General features: G+C 41.7%; 1 long non-coding RNA gene across 1 annotated transcript; it reads left to right on the forward strand.

The window, feature by feature from the left end:
- The first annotated feature begins 11,947 nt into the window (after positions 1-11,947).
- On the forward strand, positions 11,948-12,993 carry LOC308155422. The gene is made up of 3 exons (XR_013937401.1): positions 11,948-12,048; positions 12,246-12,456; positions 12,627-12,993. It is a non-coding gene; the product is annotated as an uncharacterized lncRNA (long non-coding RNA).
- The last annotated feature ends 3,103 nt before the right edge of the window (positions 12,994-16,096 follow it).

The raw sequence follows: 16,096 nt of genomic DNA on the forward strand, positions 1-16,096 counted from the left end.
TTTGAACAAATAGAAAAAGGAATAGGGAAGTCTTTGTATGCAGATGACGGGACCTTGTGGATAAGGGGGCGGAATCTGAGATACATAGAGAAGAAAATGCAGATTGCAATTGAGAAGGTGGAACAATGGGCAAATGAGTGGGGGTTCAAATTATCTATACCTAAAACACAGGTAATAGTTTTTTCTAAACGATCGAGAGAAGTGTCATTGAAATTATATGGGCATACTTTAGAACAGGTTCATGTAATTAGATTCCTTGGTGTTTTATTTGATGAAAAGTTGACCTGGAAACAGCACACGGATAAAGTAAAAGATAAATGTAAAAAGGTCAATAACCTGTTAAGATGCCTGTCAGGGAGAGATTGGGGAGCAAGCAGAGCAGCATTGTTTAATGTGTATCAGGCTTTGATGAGGGCTTCTCTAGATTATGGATGTTTAGGATACATGTCAGCAGCAGTAAGCCATCTTAAAAAGTTGGATGTGCAACAATCACAAGGACTTAGAATATGTAGTGGAGCTTTTAAAACATCCCCAGTAGCAGCAATACAAGTTGAAGTTGGGGAACAGCCACTGTGGATACGCAGAATTAAACTATTGTTAGCTTACTGGGTTAATCTCCAAGGTCAGAATAGTTCACATCCAACTAGGTCTATTGTACAAGATTGTTGGGAGCATAATAAGACTCATTATATGAGTTTTGGATGGATAGGGAATACAATAGCAAAAAGGTACGATTTAGATAAATTACGGTATAGTCCAGTAATCCCGCACTCAATTATTCCACCCTGGTTATATGTGAATCCATTAGTAGATTTAGATATACAGCAAGAACTACGAAAGAAGTCCAAACATGCACATCCTGGGAATGTGGTACAAAACTATATTGGTCAGCACTATACAGGCAAGTTCTTAATTTTTACAGATGGCTCAAAAGACCCAGAGACAGGACGTACAGGAGCTGCAGTATTCTTCCCACAGTATAAAACAGGAATTAAAAAAAGAACCACTGATCATTTATCAGTGTACACAGTGGAGCTCCTAGCAATATTGACAGCATTAGAATGGTTGGTAGAGAATAGGGTTAGTAATGCACTCATTGCCTCTGACAGTTGGGCAGCACTGTCAAGTATCAGATCGTTGAAATCATGCAGACAGGATATTGTTTTCAAGATCCATCATTTAATTTATGTAATATATAGTATGGATATCACTGTTTGCTTTGTTTGGGTTCCTGCTCATGTAGGGGTAGAAGGAAATGAAGATGCGGATATATTAGCTAAGCAGTCACTTAAATCAGAATCAATAGAAATGGATATTCCACTTAGTAAAGCTGAGGTAAAATCAATCATTAAAAAACACATGCAGGAACTATGGCAAGAAAACTGGAACAGAAATGAAACAGGAAGGCATTTGTTTAACATTCAAAAGAAAGTCGGAATAGGAAGTAGGATGGGCAGGAACCGGAAAGAAGAGACAGTGATATCCCGGCTCAGGATAGGTCATACTGGGTTGAATGACACACTTTACAGAATAGGAAAACACCCAAACGGCACTTGTGCACACTGCAATAACCCGGAATCTGTTCAGCATGTGCTGCTGGAATGTGGAAAATATGAAGAACAGAGAAAGCTCCTGAAAGCAGCAATTCAGAAAGTTAAGTTAAGGTTTACTGTAGGGAACTTACTTGGAAACACAGATAAAGTAAATAACCAGGTAATTAAATATCTGAAAGAAACAGGATTGATAGGTAGGATTTAACCCTACCCCTCCCCACCATTTTGTTTATTTCTTTCATTTACATTTTTCCCCCTACCCCTCCCCACCATTTTGTTTATTTATTTCATTTACAATTTTCCACCTGTCAAGCTAACGTTCCACACAGTCCGGTAGGGGGTGGTAATGCGCCACACAGTCCAGTAGGTGGCGGTAATGCACCTTAAGCTGGTTGCCAACCGCCAATCAAATAAAAAGAAGAAGAAGAAGAAGTACTAATGTGAGTCCGTCGAGGTCGCCAGCTAGGAGGGAATGTATTTTATTTCTGGAGTGATTAGACGTCCGACAGTCCCGTTTTGAGCAGCGCCGGTATCTCCACATTCATTGGTGAAAACGCAGAAATGTAAGTAAAACGTGTTCGCAGCCAAGTCCTGCATTGCATTGTTTCATTGTTCTCGTAATGGTGGTTGTTTCTTGAGGAAAGTTTAAATGAGGTGAACATACTAATCAGAAGATATGTTGTATCTGTTTGATCGTTTCTACCGGAATACACCACGGATCAAACACATGTTCTGATGAGTATTTAGATTTCATATCAACATTCCACACGTTTTCGTCTGTCCTTTGTGCAACTCGTGTGAGGCCTTGGTTTGCAGTTACAAAGTCACAATGTCTGCTCTGAATGAGGTCGAAATGGGATAGACTGGATATCAGAGTAAAGAACAGTGATATTCTAGACTTAATAGGGTGAATTTACAAAGGCTGAATAGATGAGTCGCTTTGAAAGTTGTTGACTTCTGTTACAGTGTCCTCGTTTCCAATCTAGACCTTATTTATCTATGAAATATTGCAGAATGGCATTTCTAGTTAGTCTGCTTAGTTGAAAGGTTAGATAGATATGAGGTTGGAAAGATAGAAGGTTAGTCAGAGTTTGATAGATAGATAGATGGATTGTATGTTACAGATAGATAGATAGATATGAGGTTGGAAAGATAGATGGTTAGACAGAGTCAAGTATGTTAGAAGATAGATAGTATGATAGTATGATAGATAGATAGTATGATAGATTGATAGATAGATAGTATGATAGATAGATGGATTGTATGTTACAGATAGATAGATATGAGGTTGGAAAGATAGAAGGTTAGACAGAAGTATGTTAGAAGATAGATAGTATGATAGTATGATAGATAGATAGGAGCCTGGGTAGTTCAGTGGACTGGGTAGAGGGTTGGTTGAGTGTTTGGGTGTTGGTTGGTGAAGGAGTTGAGAGTGGGGTAGAACTGATAGCCAAGAGAGTGTTGTTGTGTAATCATTCTAAGAATGTTCTGCAGGTCTCTTGAGTCTTGAGTTTCCATAGACCTCCATGTTAAAAAGCGCTCTTAAGTCAGTAACGCTTAAAAAGTTGAAAAGGTATCAAAAACAAAACTCCTAGAAAACCCCTGCTGGTTCTATAACAGTATTACATGAAAATGCTTCATGAAGGGAGATTCTCAATGCAGAAAAAACACTCCTATGTTGGGTCCAATTGTCTACCCTGTGGCAGAATGGTGCACTTGTTCACAAATCCTGCAGGCATTCAAAGGCATTGGATTGGTGGCTAGCTTCATGGTAGCTTGCCGCTTTACAAAGGCCTCATTCGCCTCTTATTCACCCATTCACACACCAACGGCACACCACCATTGATGTGTGAATGGGTGAATGAGAGGCCATTGTAAAGCGCTTTGGAATAGGTCAGTCCATTTACCATTACCATTTGGTGCACACATGAGAGCAGTGTATTCCTTTTAAACCCACTCAGCCAGAGGGGTAGAGAATTGTGTCTCAGGTGCTTGGTAATCTGAATGTTTGTGTAATTAACTCTCCACTATGTGTGGCTCTTCCTTTGTTTACATTACACAGATCCATCTCACAGCCCAGCTACCATGTCTGAAGCCAAGTCCACAGAGTCCCTGGGTTCACAGCAGGGTCCAGAGATGGTGGCAGTGAAGTTGGAGGACTGCAGTCAAACACTGGAACATAATGTTGTACTGAAAGAGGAAGAAGAAGAAATGATGGTGAAAGAGGAGGAGGAGGAAGGGGAGGAAAACACTATGATGGTGAAAGAAGAGGAAGTAGAAGAGAAAGATGTGATAATGAAAGAAGAGGAGGCAGGAGAGAATTTACCGGAGACAGATAGTAAGTTGGATGGTAAGTTCATGAACTTGACTACTACTATAATGTATTTATTGTACATTGCTCTGTGGTGTTAATTTATTTGTATTAGGGATGGGTCCTTGTTTATTATTACCATTACCTACTTATTCAGAGGTTATCTGGATCAGGTTCATGTAGCTGTATTGAATATTATTTAACTGACAGAACGCAGTGTGTCTTAACTGATGTGGTTAGTCTAAATCAGGTTTTTTGGACATAACATAGGATGGATCAAGGATCGATTATTGGTCAGGTTCTTTTTACTATTTGCATTAAGAATATTGTGTTATCTGTAAATAATTAAGTAATAATAAAGTATCCTGCATTAACAGTTGAAGTTGGAGGTTTACATGATGATGATGATGATGATGATAAATACTTTATTTATCCCCGTGGGGAAATTCATTTTGCCGCGCCACTCCACTAAAAACCACACATAACAACACAACATAAAGGACAGACAACAACACTGGGCCAGCCATGTACAGTATATAAAAAACAGTGAGATCTGATATAAAAGTGGATTAAAAGGATGGCTATAGTTATTTATATTAAAATACTAAAAAAGTGATGATGGTGATTAAAATAAATAATAAATACAGATTCAGGAGCCTTGACCCCGACTGCTACTTTAGTTGCCATTGAACAGTCTTAGTGCAGCCGGGATAAATGATTTTTTATATCGCTCCGTCCGGGAGCGGATCGTAATGAACCGCCCTCTGCGGCGGCTGCTGGTTTGCCCAGCGAGGACATGATGGAGGGGGTGGTTGGGGTTGTCCCTGATGGACAGCAGCTTACTCCTAGTCCTTCTCTCCACCACCGTCCCCAGAAAGTCCAGGCTCCTTCCCACCACTGAACCCGCCTTTTTTACGAGCTTGTCCAGCCGTCCGGTATCCCTCTTGGTGATGTTTCCCCCCCAGCAGACTGCAGCGTAGAAGAGAATGCTGGCCATGACAGACTGGTAAAACATGGCCAGCATCTCTCCACACACTTCAAAAGACCTAAGTCTTCTTAAGAAGTACAGCTTGCTCTGGCCCTTCTTATAAAGTGCCTCTGTGTTGGTGGACCAGTCCAGTTTGTCGTCCAGATGCACCCCCAGGTACTTGTAGGTCTTCACCACCTCGATATCCTCGCCCCGGATGTTAATGGGCAACCGAGGTGGCTTAGACCTACGGAAGTCTATAACTAGCTCCTTGGTCTTATATACCTTAACCAAGTACATTTAAACTCAGTTTTTACATTTCCTGACATTTAATCCTAACATTCCCTGTCTTAGGTCTTATAGGATCACTACTCTATTTTAAGAATGTGAAATGTCCGAATATTAGTCGAGAGAATTATTTATTTCAGCGTGTATTTTTTTCATCATATTCCCAATGGATCAGTAGCAATTGATCCGCGGTACACATGTGTGCCGAACCGTGGGGGGCGATCCGTACGGATCACACACCTGGTTAGTATTGGGTGGCATTGCCACATAGGTCAAATATTTCTGGTAGCCTTCCACAAGCTTCTCGCATGGAATTTTCCTCCTGACAGAACTGGTGTAACTGAGTCAGGTTAGTAGGCCTCCTTGCTTGTGCAAGCTTTTTCACTTCTGCCCACAAATGTTCTGTAGGATTGAGTTCAGCGTATGACGACTGAATGCTCATATAATGTTTATACTTGTGTACTATTGTTTGTACAGATTTACGTGGTACCTTCAGGCATTTGGTTTGACAAATAGTTGAAGTTTAGAAACATACAGAGGAGCTTGTTAAAAAGCTAAGAGTTAAGATGGGCTTCTTTTAAAGCAACAGATCTTGGCATTCCCTGAACAGCACAAATCAGATCAACTGTGCCATCAACCTTCAGGCCAGTGCTTGATTATGGTGATGTCATCAACAAAAATGTAGCAGCCACTACACTTAAACCTTTGGATGCTATCGACCATAGTGCCCTTGTTAAGGGTTAGGTATGCAATGTTTAGGGTTGTTTTAAAACTAATCATTGCATACTTAATCAAACCGTTGCCTGGACGTTGTAAAAGTCCTGTAGATCTTGCCTTCTGAATAAACTCCCAGCTTACCTAACCTCATTACTGAAATTCAAGACCATTAATAGCTGAACTCTTTCTCAAAGTTGGTTAACTCTTGAGGTTACCTGGGTCTCCACCGAACTGGGTAAATCCACTTTTAGTTCTGGTGCACCTCACTGCAGGGAAAATCTACAAAAACATTCCAGTTGGTTGTTCTGGTGTTGCTCAGGCAATTCTGGGTGTTGATAGAGGACCACTTTGGTGATTGTTTCTCTTCATATATTGTGGTTTTAAGTGATGTATTGATGTCTGTATTCAACTGTATTTCTTGTTGTGTTGTGTTGTCTGTGTGTGTTGTTTTGTAATGGTATATATATTGTGGACAGGGGGCAACTGCAAAAGAAGCCATGTTCTCAGTGTGTTTTCCCCTGTATAAATGAAGGTTTAATTAAATGTTTCTAATCCTGTATATGTTCCTACTCTTACAGGAGAGAGCTCCAATCCAGGCTCAGACAGTGAGTCCAGCTCCGCCATGTCAGGAAACCACAAACAACCACAGGCTCACAGAGGAGAACATACTTACCCTGACCGTCAGTGTGGAAAGAGTTTAGCTTCCCCTAACACCCTAAAGAAACATCAGAGGAAACACACAGGAGAGAAGTCACACCACTGCACAGAGTGTGGGAAGAGTTTCAGTCAACTAGGAGACCTAAAGAAACATCACAGGATACACACAGTAGAGAAGCCATTCTACTGCTCCCAGTGTGGGCAGAGTTTCAGTGAGGCAGGATCCCTAAAGAGACACCAGAGAATACACACAGGAGAGAAGCCATTCTGCTGCTCCCAGTGTGGGAAGAGTTTCAGTGAGGCAGGAAACCTAAAGAGTCACCAGAGAATACACACAGGAGAGAAGCCATTCTGCTGCTCCCAGTGTGGGAAGAGTTTCAGTGGGGCAGGAGACCTAAAGAGACACCAGAGAATACACACAGGAGAGAAGCCATTCTGCTGCTCCCAGTGTGGGAAGAGTTTCAGTGAGGCAGGATCCCTAAAGACACACCAGAGAATACACACAGGAGAGAAGCCATATCAATGCTCCCAGTGTGGGCAGAGTTTCAGTCAGGCAGCAAGCCTAAAGAGTCACCAGAGAATACACACAGGAGAGAAGCCATTCTGCTGCTCCCAGTGTGGGAAGGGTTTCAGTCAGGCAGGAGACCTAAAGACACACCAGAGAATACACACAGGAGAGAAGCCATTCTGCTGCTCTCAGTGTGGGAAGAGTTTCAGTCTGGCAGGAACCCTAAAGAGCCATCAGAGAATACACACAGGAGAGAGGCCATATCCCTGCTCCCAGTGTGGGCAGAGTTTCAGTCAGGCAGGATCACTAAAGAAACACCAGAGAATACACACAGTAGAGAAGCCATTCTACTGCTCCCAGTGTGGGCAGAGTTTCAGTGAGGCAGGATCCCTAAAGAGACACCAGAGAATACACACAGGAGAGAAGCCATTCTGCTGCTCCCAGTGTGGGAAGGGTTTCAGTCAGGCAGGAGACCTAAAGAGACACCAGAGAATACACACAGGAGAGAAGCCATTCTGCTGCTCCCAGTGTGGGAAGAGTTTCAGTGAGGCAGGAACCCTAAAGAGCCATCAGAGAATACACACAGGAGAGAAGCCATTCTGCTGCTCCCAGTGTGGGAAGAGTTTCAGTGAGGCAGGAACCCTAAAGAGCCATCAGAGAATACACACAGGAGAGAGGCCGTATCCCTGCTCCCAGTGTGGGCAGAGTTTCAGTCATGCAGGATCACTAAAGAAACACCAGAGAATACACACAGGAGAGAAGCCATTCTACTGCTCCCAGTGTGGGAAGAGTTTCAGTCAGGCAGAAACCCTAAAGAAACACCAGAGAATACACACAGGAGAGAAGCCATTCTACTGCTCCCAGTGTGGGAAGGGTTTCAGTGAGGCAGGAAACCTAAAGAAACACCAGAGAATACACACGGGAGAGAAGGTTTAAGGAGGCAGGAGCCCTAAAGAAGAAGGGGGGGTCTGCTGGCTGCACCATCATCTACTGTATGGATATTTACTTGTTGATCGTATCAGGGAGAAGGTTGTGTCATGACATGAGCCTTTTCTAGATTATTATCTCTCAATTCCTCCTGTCTTCTCCTCCTACCCTCCCTTCCTCTCCCTCCTGGAGAGTGAAAGAGGAATCGAGGTCGTAGGAGTTGAGATGTCCTTGTCCCCTCCTGCGTCATTTGGTCACCGCCCCTTCCACCCAGATGTGGCCTTGGTGTTTAGAAGCAGAGTGTGACTGAATACTGGTATGTTGCAATAAATCCTCCTAACGTTTCAGCTGGAAGACTGAGATGTTATACATCATATCATATTAAGATATAGATCCTATCACTTCTCAGTTTTCTATTAGATCAGCTTATTTTCTGGACATACGCCTGGACGTACTCCAACACTGTTCCTCCCCCACATTTGTTAGATTGGCCTCTAACCTGTGTTACACATTGACATTGTTTAATGATGGGGTTTTTTTAATGTGATTTTCATATTTTTCATGTTATCAAAGTTTAAGGGTTGAAGAGCCTCAATATAACAAACAATAGTTTTAACATCACTTACTTATACTTATAGTTTGTTGTCTCAGTGAACTTGTGTTTTTTGTAGTCCACTAAATCTAGGACTACAATTCCCCAGATGTATGGCCATTAGGTGAAATATTTCACACGTGTGTTGTGCATTGGCTAATCAAGTGATGTTGTTTGAACCTTTTATACTACTGCATTCACTTGTCACTGCTTTATGCCTGAAGAAGGTCTATGACCGAAAGCTTGCAATAAAATAATGATTTTTGTACAGATTTCAGTGTGCGGATGCTGCTTTTTTCACTCTAAAACAATTCATAATCAAAAGTGTAAAAGCTGTACAGTAATAATAATAATAACTTATATTTGTATAGCACTTTTCCTGCAAGCGTTGAAGCTCAAAGTGCTCCAATCATTATATAATCATAATTTCATTATTTTGTCATTTAAAGGCAATATTAAAAAGATGGGTTTTTATTCTTGACTTGAACATATGTGCTGAGGTTGCATCCCTAATGAATGAATGAATGAATGGTCTTTATTGTCATTGCTACAGTACAGGTACCAAACAACGACATTTTAGGAGGGGTGGCTCCCCTGGTGTTAGGAAAGAAAAAAAAACTTTTTAAAAAAATCACAAGAAGGGAAGGAGCTGGTTTACATAAATAAAGGCTATGTACACTATCCACTGTACTATACTGTACAGATAGACGACTAGGGTTGTCATATTGCACAATAGTGTTATTGCACATTAATTTAAAGTGTCGCAGTTTGCAGGCTTGAAATGTACATATTTGTGCCTCAGCACTACACCTGGTTTTTTCAGTCCAGCAGCTGCCATCAATCCGTCCAGACTGTCCAGGGCCCAGAACCTAGGTCTTTGCTGTGTTCAGGGCCTGGACGGCCCTGTGGTAGAAGCTGTTCTTCAGTCTGTTTGTCCTTGCGGCCAAGGTCCTGAACCGCCTTTTCGAGGGCAGCCGGGTAAAGTGTTCGTACCCAGGGTGGGTAGGGTCCCTGGAGATCTTGGAGGCCTTCCTGAGACAGCGTGTGTTGTACAGCTCTTCCAGAGAGGGGAGGGGGGCGCCGGTGATCTTCTGTGCTGTTCTCACGACTCTCTGTAGCTACTCTCTGTAGCTAATGTAAACTGACAGTGCATTCCACAATTTGGGTGAATAAAATGAGAATGCAGCCTCACCAAATCTCTTCTTTTGTCCATGTGGTACACAGAAAGCCAGCATCAGAAGACCTGAGAGCTCTATTGGGCTGATATGCTAGCACAAGATCTGAACATATTCTGGTGCTGTGCCAGTGAGAGCTTTATAAACAAGCAGAAGGATCTTGAAGTCTATTCTGAACTTAATGTACATGGCTTTTATTTACCTCAACACAAGAGAGCACCATGCTATTATAGAGACAGACTATTATAGAGACAGGCTGTTATAGAGACAGACTATTATGAATGAATGAATGAATGAATGGTCTTTATTGTCATTGCTATAGTACAGGTACCAAACAACGAAATTTAGGAGGGGTGGCTTCCCTGGTGCTAGGAAAGAAAAAAAAACTAAAAAAAACACAAGAAGGGAAGGAGCTGGTTTACATAAATAAAGGCTATGTACACTATCCACTATACTATACTGTACAGATAGACGACTAGGGTTGTCATATTGCACATAGTGTTATTGCACATTCATTTGAAGTGTCGCAGTTTGCAGGCTAGAAATGTACATATTTGTGCCTCAGCACTACACCTGATTTTTTTCAGTCCAGCAGCTGCCATCAATCCGTCCAGACTGTCCAGGGCCCAGAACTTATAGAGACAGACTGTTATAGAGACAGACTATTATAGAGACAGACTATTATAGAGACAGGCTGTTATAGAGACAGACTATTATAGAGACAGACTATTATCTTTTCAGGAAGGTACAGTATGTCTAAAATGCAAGGTCATTCATCCTATTTAGTGCCAAATAATATTACTGGTAGCTTATACGTAAGGAAGATTGTCAATCAGATAATAATAATATTTAAGTGACCTGATATCTGTCGTAGTAGAATTTGTTCAAGGATCAGCAACATCGAAGATTTACCAGAAGATTATAGTCTTTATTTACACAAAACAACTCTTCTGGAGATTTATTTTAATTGTTCTGTTGCTGGTGGGTTTCATACGGTGGCCGACAAGGGCAAACGCGCTGCAAATACCGGAAACGCGCTGCATATAGAGAAACGCGCTGCAAATACCGGAAACGCGCTGCATATAGAGAAACGCGCTGCATATAGCTCACAACACAACGGAAGTGTAGAAAAACGCTGCAATTCAGTTCACAACACAACGGAAGTGTTCTCACAACGGAAGTGTTCTGGGGGGGAACGATAAGTGGAACGGACCGGAGACGTGTTTTTGAAGTTCCGAAAAGCAGTTCTGAAGAGGTTGTGGAGTGAAGAGGCGACATAAAAGGTACATATTATATTTCTTATTTATGTCTGCAGATAACATGTGCTGTATTTCAAACCGAAGGGTTCATTCTATGCCCTACACCCTATGAAGGGTTCGTAGAAGCTTGTGCAGTGGAGGGATTCTTCAGCCTGGCTGGGGTTCCATACTATAATTGTGTGTGTGTTTGTGTGTGTGTGTGTGTGTTCTGGTACTGTATTTTCCCCATCTCTACCGTAATAGGAATATGGATGAGGGAACACACACACACACACACCCTGTGATGTTTTATTGATGAGTTTTAAAGGAAGGGATATGGGGATGAAGAAGGAATAGGTTTATTTTCCTCAAAACCTAGAATCTCATCTCTAGATTTATATTCTGGAGCAGCAGGAGTTTTTCTGCCGTCTATGATGTTTACACCACGACTTACACAAATTGCACAAAATGGAAACAGCTTAAGATCTTCACACACCGATGACTTTGCTGGGGCTGCCAGTCATATGTATGGCTCCTCAACAGCAAACCAACTAATCGAAAGCTGGTGGTCATACTTCCGCAAACAGAGGTGTCCTCAACTTTTAAAATATTTCTTACACCCCTAGTAGGGAACACAGTATATCTTAAAATACCCATGGAATTTCATTCGTTCTGATTACTTGGTGGTACATCTAGTTGTTGGAGCATTGATTTCCATTCCACTGAACTGATCAGAAACACCTTAAAACACAGAGGGACCCCTTCTATTTAGTAAATACCTTTTGTGGCACTGCAGGTTTTCTGTTGTTTGATGATCATTATGCTAATTCTAAATCCATTACATGGAAATGCATCACCTACAACAAACTACATCTCTAATTTGAGTGTTTTTTCAGATCTCAATTCTGGATGGACCTCATGAATGACCTGAGGGAGAGAGATCTGTTCAGTGGCAGTCATGAGCACACATGCCTAGTGCGGTTTGTGTTCATGGGTGTGCTACAGCGGGACCTTGATGAATGCAGGGAAAAGTGGAACACACACACCATCAGACCTGTTCACCAGTCTCGTTGTCCATCTGGGAAACCAGATGTCATGTACAACCTGCCTCACAGGTTTGGTTCTATCAATTACAATAATTTTTTCATTCTTGTACTTCTACATTCACAATTCACATGTACTTCTAATTGTCTAAAATGCAATCAACTGTAGTTGCCTGTAAAAAATGATTATTTGATACAATGATACATTTATAACAAAATGTTTTAATGAAAACAGTACAGTTAGTGTGCCAGTTAACTGTTACCCACAGGTTTGGCAGAACTGACTGTGGGTTCAAAGTCCCACCACACGAACTAGGCCAGTTTGTTTCGGAGTCTACCTACAGTCCATGTGGAGATCAGCATCTCCAGGGACACTTTGAGAACCTGCAGAGAAGGCTTGGTCTGATGCAGGCCTTGACCTGGCAGTCTGGTGTACAGAACTATATCAGACTGAAGAACATGGCTGATATGTCATGATATGTGAGTACACATTTCAAAGAACAAAGTTAACCCTTTAACTACTGAAATCTAGTTAAGCCAGTTTAGTTTACTGTAGTCCAAACCCTGGGGAATTTTGTATCCCAAAGTCCATGTTGTTCTGAAACTCATTGTAATTCATGGCCATCGGTATCTCTATTGTGTTGGCGCAGGTTCTGCTCATTGGGAAGCGTGATGTCCGCAGAAAAAGCAGTTTTGGGTGGTGGCTGGATCCCAGAGGGAGGCAGTGCGTCGAGTCCTGTGGCGAACATGAGGATGTCCTGGAGGAAGATTCCTGTTTGTTTCTCTGAAAAAAGTAGATTTAGTTTAGTTGTAAAATATAATATTTCAATGGAACTGCCAGCAATAGAAGATGATATCAAGATGACATAATTAAAAGATCTGGGGACTGTTCAGGTCTTCTGCAGGGTAGGGAGTGTGTTTATGATGAGATAATTAAAATAAACCTTCTGTGTCAAGAAGATAGTCTCTCCAGAATCCGAGTACACAGGTTTCTTCCTGTCGCCTTGTGCACCCTGCTTCACTGAGCTGAAAAATAAAAATACCTACGGCTTAAATTCAGATGTCAATCCTCGTCTGGTTTCTTTGAAAAACATTAGGTTTAAAACATACAATACCAGCACATTTGGCATATTGGTGCACACTGCCCGTAAACATTTGACAAAGATGCAAGAAATACATTGAAAATCCACACAATTCTGAGTAAACTAGCAAATGTGTAAAGGTTGCATCTGTCAACACAGCTTACCTGTAGAAGTTATTCTGACCCCGGGCACATTTGTCTTGTTCCTGGACTGCGGTTTGTCCTCCATCCTAGTTTTACCCCAAAAATTAGCAGTTAATTTAATGACAGTGTTATTGGCTTAGTAACGAAAACAGCACACATTACATGTAGTTTGGCTTGGTGAATTAATGAAATTATTTACAGGCATTTCATAATTTCAGGTTCACACATTCAACACTAGAGGATATGGATTTTCTTACTTGATGAGATGCTGTCTGTAAGCGTCTGGCAGGTCTGGAAAAAAACAACAATTTAAACTGCTGTACTGTATTGTGCTGCTTGTGCAAGAAAAGTTCATGTTGACTGTGCTGTGTTTTACCCTTGCAAAATGTTCTCCATTCTTGGAGTGCCCACTTCATTTGGAGTGCTCACTTCATTTGGACCGTCCCACACCTGCATACAACACACAAATGACAGATTAGATCAAATGAAAATATTATCAAAATATTGTCAATTCACTTCATTTAAGGAGAAATGCCATGATGCAAACTGACCACGGTGTCTGAAAGTGGACTGTCTCCAGATGCCAAATTAACCATTTGAACCACACCGTCATCATCTTCACTTGAAGACTGTCCACTGTAACCTTTGAAAAAGAATAATTGGCATAATTGATGTGGGTATAAAGATGAATTTCACTCATTGCCTCAGTTTTACAGAGTGGAGCTTAAAACAAGGTGGAAACTTGCACTTACAACTGTTTGTGAATTGTTCACCAGGGCAAATGTACAGTGTTATTCTTTGGTAGGCCTTTCCAATGGCCTCCTTGTATTTCTCCACTGTGAAAGCGGTGTCTGTTCCTGGAATGTTTCGAACTTCCTGACCATCGGGGTACAGCAAGACATAGGAAACATCTTTCATGTCCTGGTTAAAATCTTTCAGCTTCTTTAAAGCAGCATCCAACAGTTGGTCAGATGACCATTGTGGTTGAACATCAAGGGGAAGTGACTTCCCTCTCACAGGTTTAAGGAAGTCACCTGTCCTCCTCATAATGCCAACAAATATCTTGACAGAACCAGCCTACGTTATGTCTGAATACGATCCAACGGCTAATTCCCAATAAAGAATCCCTCCACTGCACAAGCTTCTACGAACCCTTCATAGGGTGTAGGGCATAGAATGAGCCCTTCTGTTTGAAATACAGCACATGTTATCTGCAGACATAAATAAGAAATATAATATGTACCTTTTATGTCGCCTCTTCACTCCACAACCTCTTCAGAACTGCTTTTCGGAACTTCAAAAACACGTCTCCGGTCCGTTCCACTTATCGTTCCCCCCCAGAACACTTCCGTTGTGAGAACAGTTCCGTTGTGTTGTGAACTGAATTGCAGCGTTTTTCTACACTTCCGTTGTGTTGTGAGCTATATGCAGCGCGTTTCTCTATTTGCAGCGTTTTTCTACACTTCCGTTGTGTTGTGAGCTATATGCAGCGCGTTTCACTATTTGCAGCGCGTTTCTCTATATGCAGCGCGTTTCCGGTATTTGCAGCGCGTTTGCCCTTGTCGGCCACCGTAGTAAGGTACACTTTAATTTAATTAAAGAAGTAACAAAGAACACATTTATTATCACAATTGCATTGTGTTCCATGTCTTTCTCCATTGAATAAATAATGCCTAGTTGAATGGCTACACAAGACAACTGTCTGGACAGTACAATCCATTTGAGCTGCGAGAATTATTCACCTTACCGCTGCACAGATAGACAAAGGGTATAAGTCCATTCTGTTAACATTAGGTCTACTCTGCTAACAAAGACTATTCCAGTTGATTTGTCAGTTGTTGTGCATTATATTTTTGGTGTGTTTGCAGTTTGCCCTTTAATACAAGTTATATATATATATTCTCATGCTAAAATCGACTGTAAATCCAGATTCTAAAGTTGATATTGTAGTATATTTTACTTGAAACACACACACATACCATGAATTGTATAGGGCCTGCAAGGGCATGTCCTCTGACAATGGGGGTTTTATGACAGCCAGATGACCAAACACACGCACGCACGCACACACACACACACACACACACACACACACACACACACACACACACACACACACACACACACACACACACACACACACACACACACACTTTTTTCTCAAAACAGCCAGATGACCAAACACACACACACACACACACACACCATATTAGGATAAAGAACGGGGGAAAGGCCCATTATTGGCTAAGAGGCTAGGAACAAGCTGTAGAATAACGGTTTATGGCTTCTTGACCATACCTCTGTTTTTGGTTGGGCCATGAGTGAAGGTATTTGCATATGAAAGGGTATAAACCTGCTGGGCAAGAAATGTTCTGTCTCTCGACTTCCTGCGACCCCGCCCAGCTGACCAGCCAGACCAGACGAACGTATGCTGTGTGTATCTGCCTTGTTTGAATAAATAGTCTTAAACTGCTCAAGAACTATTCTTCATTTTTAGCAGCCAACAGATAACTTAATAGACGACAATATTCTTCCCCGTGGAGCATGCCCCCATAACCTGTGCCCCACCCAACATTTTTATCACCAGCCGCCACTGTCTACTACCCCCCGAACTGTTTCTCTTGAGACATCTACTACCCCCCTGTACTGTTTCTCCTGTGTCATATTGTTAAAAAGAAAATCGTCCTTCCTCTAGCACGACGACTGACAATGGCCCCTGGATTGACCTTAGATTACTTTTTCCTACTAAGACTGGTGGATAGATGATTCACTTACTTAGTCAAATGTATCTGTTGTAAGTAGCTTTGGAATAAGGCGTCTGCTAAATGCCAAAAAATTTACACACACACTTATAAACTCTGGAAACAGACGATGCTAGGAGTATGCCCCAAGGTA

The sequence above is a fragment of the Nansenia antarctica genome (genome assembly GCF_963989245.1).
Source record: "Nansenia antarctica genome assembly, chromosome: 4".
Classification (NCBI taxonomy): Eukaryota; Metazoa; Chordata; class Actinopteri; order Argentiniformes; family Microstomatidae; genus Nansenia; species Nansenia antarctica.